General features: G+C 46.6%; 1 pseudogene; it reads left to right on the top strand.

Annotated features, from left to right (window-relative positions):
• The first annotated feature begins 1,897 nt into the window (after positions 1–1,897).
• On the top strand, positions 1,898–2,036 carry LOC123155200 (uncharacterized; annotated as a pseudogene).
• The last annotated feature ends 7,695 nt before the right edge of the window (positions 2,037–9,731 follow it).

Below are 9,731 nucleotides of genomic sequence, written 5' to 3'. Positions count from 1 at the left end.
TCCCCCCCCACCCCCCACCCCCGGCCAAAGTTATTAGGACCAGGGTACATAAATTATCAGGTCTGCGATGTGTGAATTATCAGGGTGTTTGTATGTAAGTTATCAGATCCGTGATGCTTTAATGACCATGTTATTCACACAACATTATTGGGGGGTGTTTGAACAAAAAACTCATGGTGTTTCTACGTGGGTTATCAACTTTGTTTTGCATGTATTATATGTTGTTTACATAGAAAATACATGTGGTATATTTTTGAACAACTTTTTCCTAGTTCAAAAAAGTTGCTGTGATGTTTGTACGACAGTTACCAGCTTGGTTGTGCGTATATTACCAAGTTATCTACAAAGAATATATCAGGTTTTTTATCAAAAAGAAATTCTGATAACAGTTATCGCGGTGTTTGTACATAAGTTATCTGGTCTATGGTGCGTTTATTACCATATTATTTACACATATCGGGCCACATTTCATTAACTCCCCCACCTCATGTCAAAGTTAGCAAGATGGTGGTATAAGAAAGATCTGAACACTATTGAGAACAACTAATGTTGGGTGAGTTGGCTAGCTCCATGCACCTCATTCCAAGTGGTTGTGTCTTTATCCTCCTTCTTGCACCTTTATTTTTCTGGACCTGACGACGATGAGATTGTTCAGATCTGTTGCAAAAATGAGGTGGTTCGGATTTTAGCTTGTCGATTATCATAAGTATAGTAAACTTAGCCACTCAAATTGATGTGTCTTGTCCAAACCGACAACAACCAACAAAAGTTGAGTTGGTTATAAGACATGCTAGTGTGTGCGTTGCCTCACACCATGCCCATGCAAAAAAGTATTTTTCTAGTAGAGTTAAAAAAAATTGCAGCTTGATATGCAAGGGAAGGTGCTGCATGCATTGGAGACAGGTGTTAAACACAATATGCACTATGTCACGTATGGAGTGCATTGTCACGCATGGAGGAATCCAAGAATTGGCGCAGGATCTAGGATAGATAATTGGTTCGGTTTACATGTAATTCTATCTCCTTACCTCCTGTAACTACTTCTATCTCTTGTTCTCCAAGTTGTACACCTGTAAAATCTCCAACGATGTATGCGCTTCCAGGGAGGTGCGCCCCTACATATAACACGTAGCACATCGCCTCAGGTCGAGGTAAGACGTTTCCGCCTATCGCACATGGTATCAGAGCCAAGAGGTCTTGAGTTCAAGACCCTGCTGGCGCAATTAAATTGCAGCCCACTTTCGGTCTACGTTTAGGCCTGAGGAAGCCATACGTGAGGGGGAGTGTTGAAGTATAATGTGCTGCCTAGTCTCTTCCATCAGATCGGTCTTTTGGTTGCATTGGTTAGAGCATGCACTTCTACATGGTATCAGAGCCTCCTCTTCCAAACCATAGCTTTCGATCTCCACCAGTGCCAGCCATGTCTTCCTCCAGTGCCACCCAATCCAATCTGAGCGGTCAGGTCACGGAGAAGCTCTCTCGGACGAACTACGTCATGTGGCATACCCAAATCACGCCGCAGTTGAGGGGAGCCGGCCTCTATGGCTACGTCGACGGCACCCAGCCGGAGCCGTCTCGCCTTCTTGTCACCAAGGACAAGGACGGGAAGGAGTCGTCCGAGCTCAATCCTCTCCATCCCATCTGGGTAAAAGAGGGCCAGCAGGTTCTAGGCTACCTGCTCAACAACCTCACCAAAGAGGTGCTCATCGCGGTCACCGCGGTCACCACCACACACGCTCTCTGCACAGCACTCGCAGGTATGTTCTCGTCGCAGTCCTTGAGCCGCGTCAACAACATCCGCACTGCCTTGATCAATGCACAGAAAGGGAACCAATCGGTGGCCGCCTACTTCGCTGCCATGCGTGGCCTTGCTGATGAGCTCGCCGCGGCCGGCAAGCCCATCCAGGATGATGAGCTGATCTCGTATCTGCTTCACGGACTGGACATGGACTACCAGCCGCTCGTGTCTGCCCTGGATGCCCGCGTCACGCCGATGTCCCTCGATGAACTCTACGCCATGCTGAGCAACTTCGACCAACGCGTCGCCCAGTACCACAGTGCTGGCGGCGGGTTCAAGTCTTCGGTGAACGCAGCAACCCGCGGGCGTGGTGGGTACTCCTCCCATCACCGCGGTCCTCCTCGTGCCAAGGGCAAGCACAGCAGCGGCAACACCAACAACTCTGGCTCCCGCGGCGGTCGCCCCAACTCCACCAACAACAGGGGTCGCCGCGGCGGCTCCAGCCGTTCGTGGCCCGACGCAGTCCGCTGCCAAATCTGCGGCAAACCAAGTCACACTGCCAAAGATTGTTGGTATCGTTTTGACGAAGATGATGCCTCCTCTGAAGATGATGACAAAGTTGCTGCCGCCGCTGAAGGATCCTATGGTGTTGACACAAACCGGTACCTTAATAGTGGCGCAACCAATCATCTCACGGGTGAGCTGGAGAAGGTGACTCTCCATGAAAAATATCACGGGAAGGACAAGATTCATACGGCCAGTGGTGCAGGTATGAACATACGTCACATTGGTCACTCGGTTATACGTACCCCTTCTCGTAAAATTCATCTTCGCAAAATTTTGCATGTTCCTAGTGCCAACAAAAATCTCCTATCCGTTCATCGCAATACCATTGAAAATCATGTCTTTATTGAATTCCATCCTTTTTCTTTTTGATAAAGGATCGGGCCACGAAGAAGGTACTATATCGAGGTAGATGCGTTCGAGGGCTTTACCCATTGATTCTGGAGCTTAGGAGATTCAATAAACAAGCCTATGGTGTTGTCAAACTTTCTTCAACATGTTGGCACGATCGTTTAGGGCATGCTTCTTTTTCTCTTGTTGAACGTTTTCTTAGGAAAAATAAGCTCCCGTTTGTTGGTGAGCGGAATGTTGAAACTATTTGTGATTCTTGCCAAGGAGCAAAATGTCATCAATTACCTTATCCTATTTCTACAAGTGTCTCTACTCAACCATTGCAATTAATTTTCTCCGATATTTGGGGCCCTGCCCCTAGCTCTGTTGGTAGCCACACGTACTATGTCAGTTTCATTGATGACTATAGCAAGTTTTCTTGGATCTATCTTCTTAAGAAACGATCCGATGTTTTTCAAGTGTTCAAAAACTTTCAAGCACTTGTTGAACGCAAGTTTGATAGCAAGATCATTGCTGTCCAATCCGACTGGGGAGGGGAATACGAGAAATTAAATTCCTTCTTCCAAACACTTGGCATTTCACATCATGTGTCATGCCCTCATGCTCACCAACAAAATGGCTCTGTCGAACGCAAGCATAGGCATATAGTTGAAGTTGGTCTAGCTCTCTTAGCCGGTGCTTCCATGCCTCTCCAGTTTTGGGATGAAGCGTTTCTCACCGCTGTTCATATCATCAATATGCTCCCAATTCGTGTCATAAACAATGAAACCCCCATAGAACGGCTTCTTCATGTCAAGTCCAACTACACATCTCTACGTGTCTTCGGTTGTGCATGTTGGCCCAACCTCCATCCTTACAACTCACGCAAACTCATGTTCCGATCTAAACAATGTGTTTTCCTTGGCTATAGTGCCCAACACAAAGGGGTTAAGTGCCTAGTGTTGGAGAACGTTGCAGAAAACAAAAAATTTCCTACGGTTTCACCAAGATCCATCTAGGAGTTCATCTAGCAACGAGTGATTAGATGCATCTACGTACCTTGTAGATCGCGAGCGGAAGCGTTCAAAGAACGGGGATGAGGGAGTCGTACTCGACGTGATTCGAATCACCGAAGATCCTAGCACCGAATGGACGGCACCTCCGCGTTCAACACATGTACGGAACAGCCATGTCTCCTCCTTCTTGATCCAGCAAGGGGGAAGGAGAGGTTGAGGGAGATGGCTCCAGCAGCAGCACGACGGCGTGGTGGTGATGGAGCTGCAGTACTCCGGCAGGGCTTCACCAAGCACTATGGAGGAGGAGGAGGTGTTGGAGAGGGAGAGGGAGGCACCAAAGGTCAAGGTCAGAAGTCCTCCATCTCCCCCACTATATATAGGAGGGCCAAGGGGGGGCGCCGGCCCTAGGAGATCCAATCTCCAAGGGGGGTGCGGCCAAGGGGGAGGAATCCCTCCTCCCCAAGGCACCTAGGAGGTGCCTTCCCCTCCTAGGACTCTTCCTCCTTGAAACCCTAGGCGCATGGGCCTCTTGGGGCTGGTGCCCTTGGCCCATGTAGGCCAAGGCGCACCCCCTACAGCCCATGTGGCCCCCGGGGACAGGTGGCCCCACCCGGTGGACCCCGGGACCCTTCCGGTGGTCCCGGTACAATACCGGTGACCCCGAAACTTGTCCCGATGCCCGAAATAGGACTTCCCATATATAAATCTTTACCTGCGGACCATTCAGGAACTCCTCGTGACGTCCGCGATCTCATCTGGGACTCCGAACAACATTCGGGTTACTGCATATACATATCCCTACAATCCAAGCGTCACCGAACCTTAAGTGTGTAGACCCTATGGGTTCGGGAGACATGTAGACATGACCGAGATCGCTCTCCGATCAATAACCAACAGCGGGATCTGGATACCTATGTTGGCTCCCACATGCTCCTCGATGATCTCATCGGATGAACCACGATGTCGAGGATTCAAACAACCCCGTATACAATTCCCTTTGTCAATCGGTATGTTACCTGCCCGAGATTCGATCGTCGGTATCCTAATACCTCGTTCAATCTCGTTACCGGCAAGTCACTTTACTCGTGCTGTAATGCATGATCCCGTGACCAGACACTTGGTCACTTTGAGCTCATTATGATGATGCATTACCGAGTGGGCCCAGTGATACCTCTCCGTCATACGGAGTGACAAATCCCAGTCTTGATCCGTGTCAACCCAACAGACACTTTCGGAGATACCCGTAGTATACCTTTATAGTCACCCAGTTACGTTGTGACGTTTGGCACACCCAAAGCACTCCTACGGTATCCGGGAGTTACACGATCTCATGGTCTAAGGAAAGGATACTTGACATTGGAAAACTCTAGCAAACGAACTATACGATCTTGTGCTATGTTTAGGATTGGGTCTTGTCCATCACATCATTCTCCTAATGATGTGATCTCGTTATCAATGACATCCAATGTCCATAGTCAGGAAACCATGACTATCTGTTGATCAACGAGCTAGTCAACTAGAGGCTCACTAGGGACATGTTGGTGTCTATTATTCACACATATATTACGATTTCCGGATAACACAATTATAGCATGAATAAAGACAATTATCATGAACAAGGAAATATAATAATAATGCTTTTATTATTGCCTCTAGGGCGTATTTCCAATAGTCTCCCACTTGCACTAGAGTCAATAATCTAGTTACACTGTGATGAATCGAACACCCATGGAATTCTGGTGTTGATCATGTTTTGCTCTAGGGAGAGGTTTAGCCAACGGATCTGCTACATTCAGATCCGTATGTACTTTACAAATATTTATGTCTCCATCTTGAACATTTTCACGAATGGAGTTGAAGCGACGCTTGATGTGCCTTGTCTTCTTGTGAAACCTGGGCTCCTTGGCAAGAGCAATAGCTCCAGGGTTGTCACAGAAGAGTTTGATCGGTCCCGACGCATTGGGTATGACTCCTAGGTCGGTGATGAACTCCTTCACCCAAATTGCTTCATGCGCTGCCTCCGAGGCTGCCATGTACTCCGCTTCACATGTAGATCCCGCCACGACGCTCTGCTTGCAACTGCACCAGCTTACTGCCCCACCATTCAAAATATACACGTATCCGGTTTGTGACTTAGAGTCATCCAGATCTGTGTTGAAGCTAGCGTCGACGTAACCCTTTACGATGAGCTCTTCGTCACCTCCATAGACGAGAAACATTTCCTTAGTCCTTTTCAGGTACTTCAGGATATTCTTGACCGCTGTCTAGTGTTCCTTGCCGGGATTACTTTGGTACCTTCCTACCAAACTTACGGCAAGGTTTACATCAGGTCTGGTACACAGCATGGCATACATAATAGAACCTATGGCTGAGGCATAGAGGATGACACTCATCTCTTCTATATCTTCTGCCGTGGTCGGACATTGAGCTAAGCTCAATTTCACACCTTGTAATACAGGCAAGAGCCCCTTCTTAGACTGATCCATATTGAACTTCTTCAATATCTTATCAAGGTATGTGCTTTGTGAAAGATCTATGAGGCGTCTTGATCTATCTCTGTAGATCTTGATGCCTAATATATAAGCAGCTTCTCCAAGGTCCTTCATTGAAAAACTTTTATTCAAGTAGGCCTTAATGCTGTCCAGGAGTTCTATATCATTTCCCATCAAAAGTATGTCATCTACATATAATATGACAAATGCTACAGAGCTCTCACTCACTTTCTTGTAAACGCAGGCTTCTCCATAAGTCTGCGTAAACCCAAACGCTTTGATCATCTCATCAAAGCGAATGTTCCAACTCCGAGATGCTTGCACCAGCCCATAAATCGAGCGTTGGAGCTTGCACACCTTGTCAGCATTCTTAGGATCGACAAAACCTTCCGGCTGCATCATATACAATTCTTCCTTAAGGAAACCATTAAGGAATGCCGTTTTGACGTCCATCTGCCATATTTCATAATCATAAAATGCGGCAATTGCTAACATGATTTGGACGGACTTCAGCTTCGCTACCAGTGAGAAAGTCTCATCGTAGTCAACCCCTTGAACTTGTCGATAACCCTTAGCGACAAGCCGAGCTTTATAGATGGTCACATTACCATCCGCGTCTGTCTTCTTCTTAAAGATCCATTTATTTTCTATGGCTCGCCGCTCAACGGGCAAGTCAGTCAAAGTCCATACTTCATTTTCATACATGGATCCTATCTCGGATTTCATGACTTCTAGCCATTTGTCGGAATCCGGGCCCGCCATCGCTTCTTCATAGTTCGAAGGTTCACCGTTGTCTAACAACATGATTTCCAAGACAGGGTTGCCGTACCACTCTGGTGCGGAACGTGTCCTTGTGGACCTTCGAATTTCAATAGGAGCTTGATCAGAAGTATCTTGATCATCATCATTAACTTCCTCTCTAGTCGGTGCAGGCACCTCAGGAACATTTTCTTGAGTTGCGCCATTTTCCGGTTCAAGAGGTAATACTTCATGAAGTTCTACCTTCCTCCCACTTACTTCTTTCGAGAGAAACTCCTTCTCTAGAAAGGATCCATTCTTGGCAACAAAGATCTTGCCTTCGGATCTGAGGTAGAAGGTATACCCAGTAGTTTCTTTAGGGTATCCTATGAAGACGCATTTTTCCGACTTGGGTTCGAGCTTTTCAGGTTGAAGTTTCCTGACATAAGCATCACATCCCCAAACCTTTAGAAACGACAGCTTAGGTTTCTTCCCAAACCATAATTCAAACGGTGTCGTCTCAGCGGATTTCGATGGAGCCCTATTTAAAGTGAATGCGGCAGTCTCTAAAGCATAGCCCCAAAAAGATAGTGGTAAATCGGCAAGAGACATCATAGATCGCACCATATCTAATAGAGTGCGATTACGACGTTCCGACAAACCATTACGCTGAGGTGTTCCAGGCGGCGTGAGTTGTGAAACTATTCCACATTTTCTTAAGTGTGTACCAAACTCGTGACTCAAGTATTCTCCTCCACGATCTGATCGCAGGAACTTGATTTTCCTGTCACGTTGATTCTCAACCTCACTCTGAAATTCCTTGAACTTTTCAAAGGTCTCAGACTTGTGTTTGATTAAGTAGACATACCCATATCTACTCAAGTCATCAGTGAGGGTGAGAACATAACGATAGCCACCGCGAGCCTCAACACTCATTGGACCGCACACATCAGTATGTATGATTTGCAATAAGTTGGTTGCTCGCTCCATTGTTCCTGAGAACGGAGTCTTGGTCATTTTACCCATGAGGCATGGTTCGCACGTGTCAAATGATTCATAATCAAGAGACTCTAAAAGTCCATCAGCATGGAGCTTCTTCATGCGTTTGACACCTATGTGACCAAGGCGGCAGTGCCACAAGTATGTGGGACTATCATTATCAACCTTGCATCTTTTGGTACTCACACTATGAACATGTGTAGCATTACGCTTGAGATTCATTAAGAATAAACCATTCACCATCGGAGCATGACCATAAAACATATCTCTCATATAAATAGAACAACCATTATTCTCGGATTTAAATGAGTAGCCATCTCGTATTAAACGAGATCCTGATACAATGTTCATGCTCAAACTTGGCACTAAATAACAATTATTGAGGTTTAAAACTAATCCCGTAGGTAAATGAAGAGGCAGCGTGCCGACGGCAATCACATCGACCTTGGAACCATTCCCGACGCGCATCGTCACCTCGTCCTTCGCCAGTCTCCGTTTATTCCGAAGCTCCTGCTTTGAGTTACAAATGTGAGCAACTGCACCGGTATCAAATACCCAGGAGCTACTACGAGTACTGGTAAGGTACACATCAATTACATGTATATCACATATACCTTTCGTTTTGCCGGTCTTCTTGTCCGCTAAGTATTTGGGGCAGTTCCGCTTCCAGTGACCACTCTCCTTGCAATAAAATCACTCAGTCTCGGGCTTGGGTCCATTCTTTGGCTTCTTCCCGGCAGCTTGCTTGCCGGGCGCGGCAACTCCCTTGCCGTCCTTCTTGAAGTTCTTTTTACCCTTGCCCTTCTTGAACTTAGTGGCTTTATTGACCATCAACACTTGATGTTCCTTCTTGACTTCTACCTCTGCTGATTTCAGCATAGCAAATACTTCAGGAATGGTCTTTTCCATCCCCTGCATATTGAAGTTCATTACAAAGCTCTTGTAGCTCGGTGGAAGCGACTGAAGGATTCTGTCAATGACCGCGTCATCCGGGAGATTAACTCCCAGCTGAGTCAAGCGGTTATGTAACCCAGACATAGTGAGTATGTGCTCACTGACAGAACTATTTTCCTCCATCTTACAGCTAAAGAATTTGTCGGAGACTTCATATCTCTCGACCCGGGCATGAGCTTGGAAAACCATTTTCAGCTCTTCGAACATCTCATATGCTCCGTGTCTCTTAAAACGCTTTTGGAGCCCCGGCTCTAAGCTGTAAAGCATGCCGCACTGAACGAGGGAGTAGTCATCGGTACATGCCTGCCAAGCGTTCATAACGTCTTGTTCTGCAGGGAGAACAGGTGCGTCACCTAGCGGTGCTTGTAGGACATAATCTTTCTTGGCAGCTATGAGGATGATCCTCAGGTTCCGGACCCAGTCCGTGTAGTTGCTGCCATCGTCTTTCAGCTTGGTTTTCTCTAGGAACGCGTTGAAGTTGAGGACTACGTTGGCCATTTGATCTACAAGACATATTGTAAAGATTTTAGACTAAGTTCATGATAATTAAGTTCATCTAATCAAATTATAATGAACTCCCACTTAGATAGACATCCCTCTTCTAGTCATCTAAGTATAACATGATCTGAGTTAGCTAGGCCGTGTCCGATCATCACGTGAGACGGACTAGTCAACGTCGGTGAACATCTTCATGTTGATCGTATCTTCTATACGACTCATGCTCGACCTTTCGGTCTTCTTGTTCCGAGGCCATGTCTGTACACATGCTAGGCTCGTCAAGTCAACCTAAGTGTATTGCGTGTGTAAATCTGTCTTACACCCGTTGTATGTGAACGTTAGAATTTATCACACCCGATCATCACGTGGTGCTTCGAAACAACGAACTGTCGCAACGGTGCA

Source organism: Triticum aestivum, chromosome 7A, assembly GCF_018294505.1.
Source record: "Triticum aestivum cultivar Chinese Spring chromosome 7A, IWGSC CS RefSeq v2.1, whole genome shotgun sequence".
Classification (NCBI taxonomy): Eukaryota; Viridiplantae; Streptophyta; class Magnoliopsida; order Poales; family Poaceae; genus Triticum; species Triticum aestivum.
The sequence above is the reverse complement of the archived record's forward strand: the minus strand, read 5'-3'. Positions and strand labels throughout refer to the sequence as shown.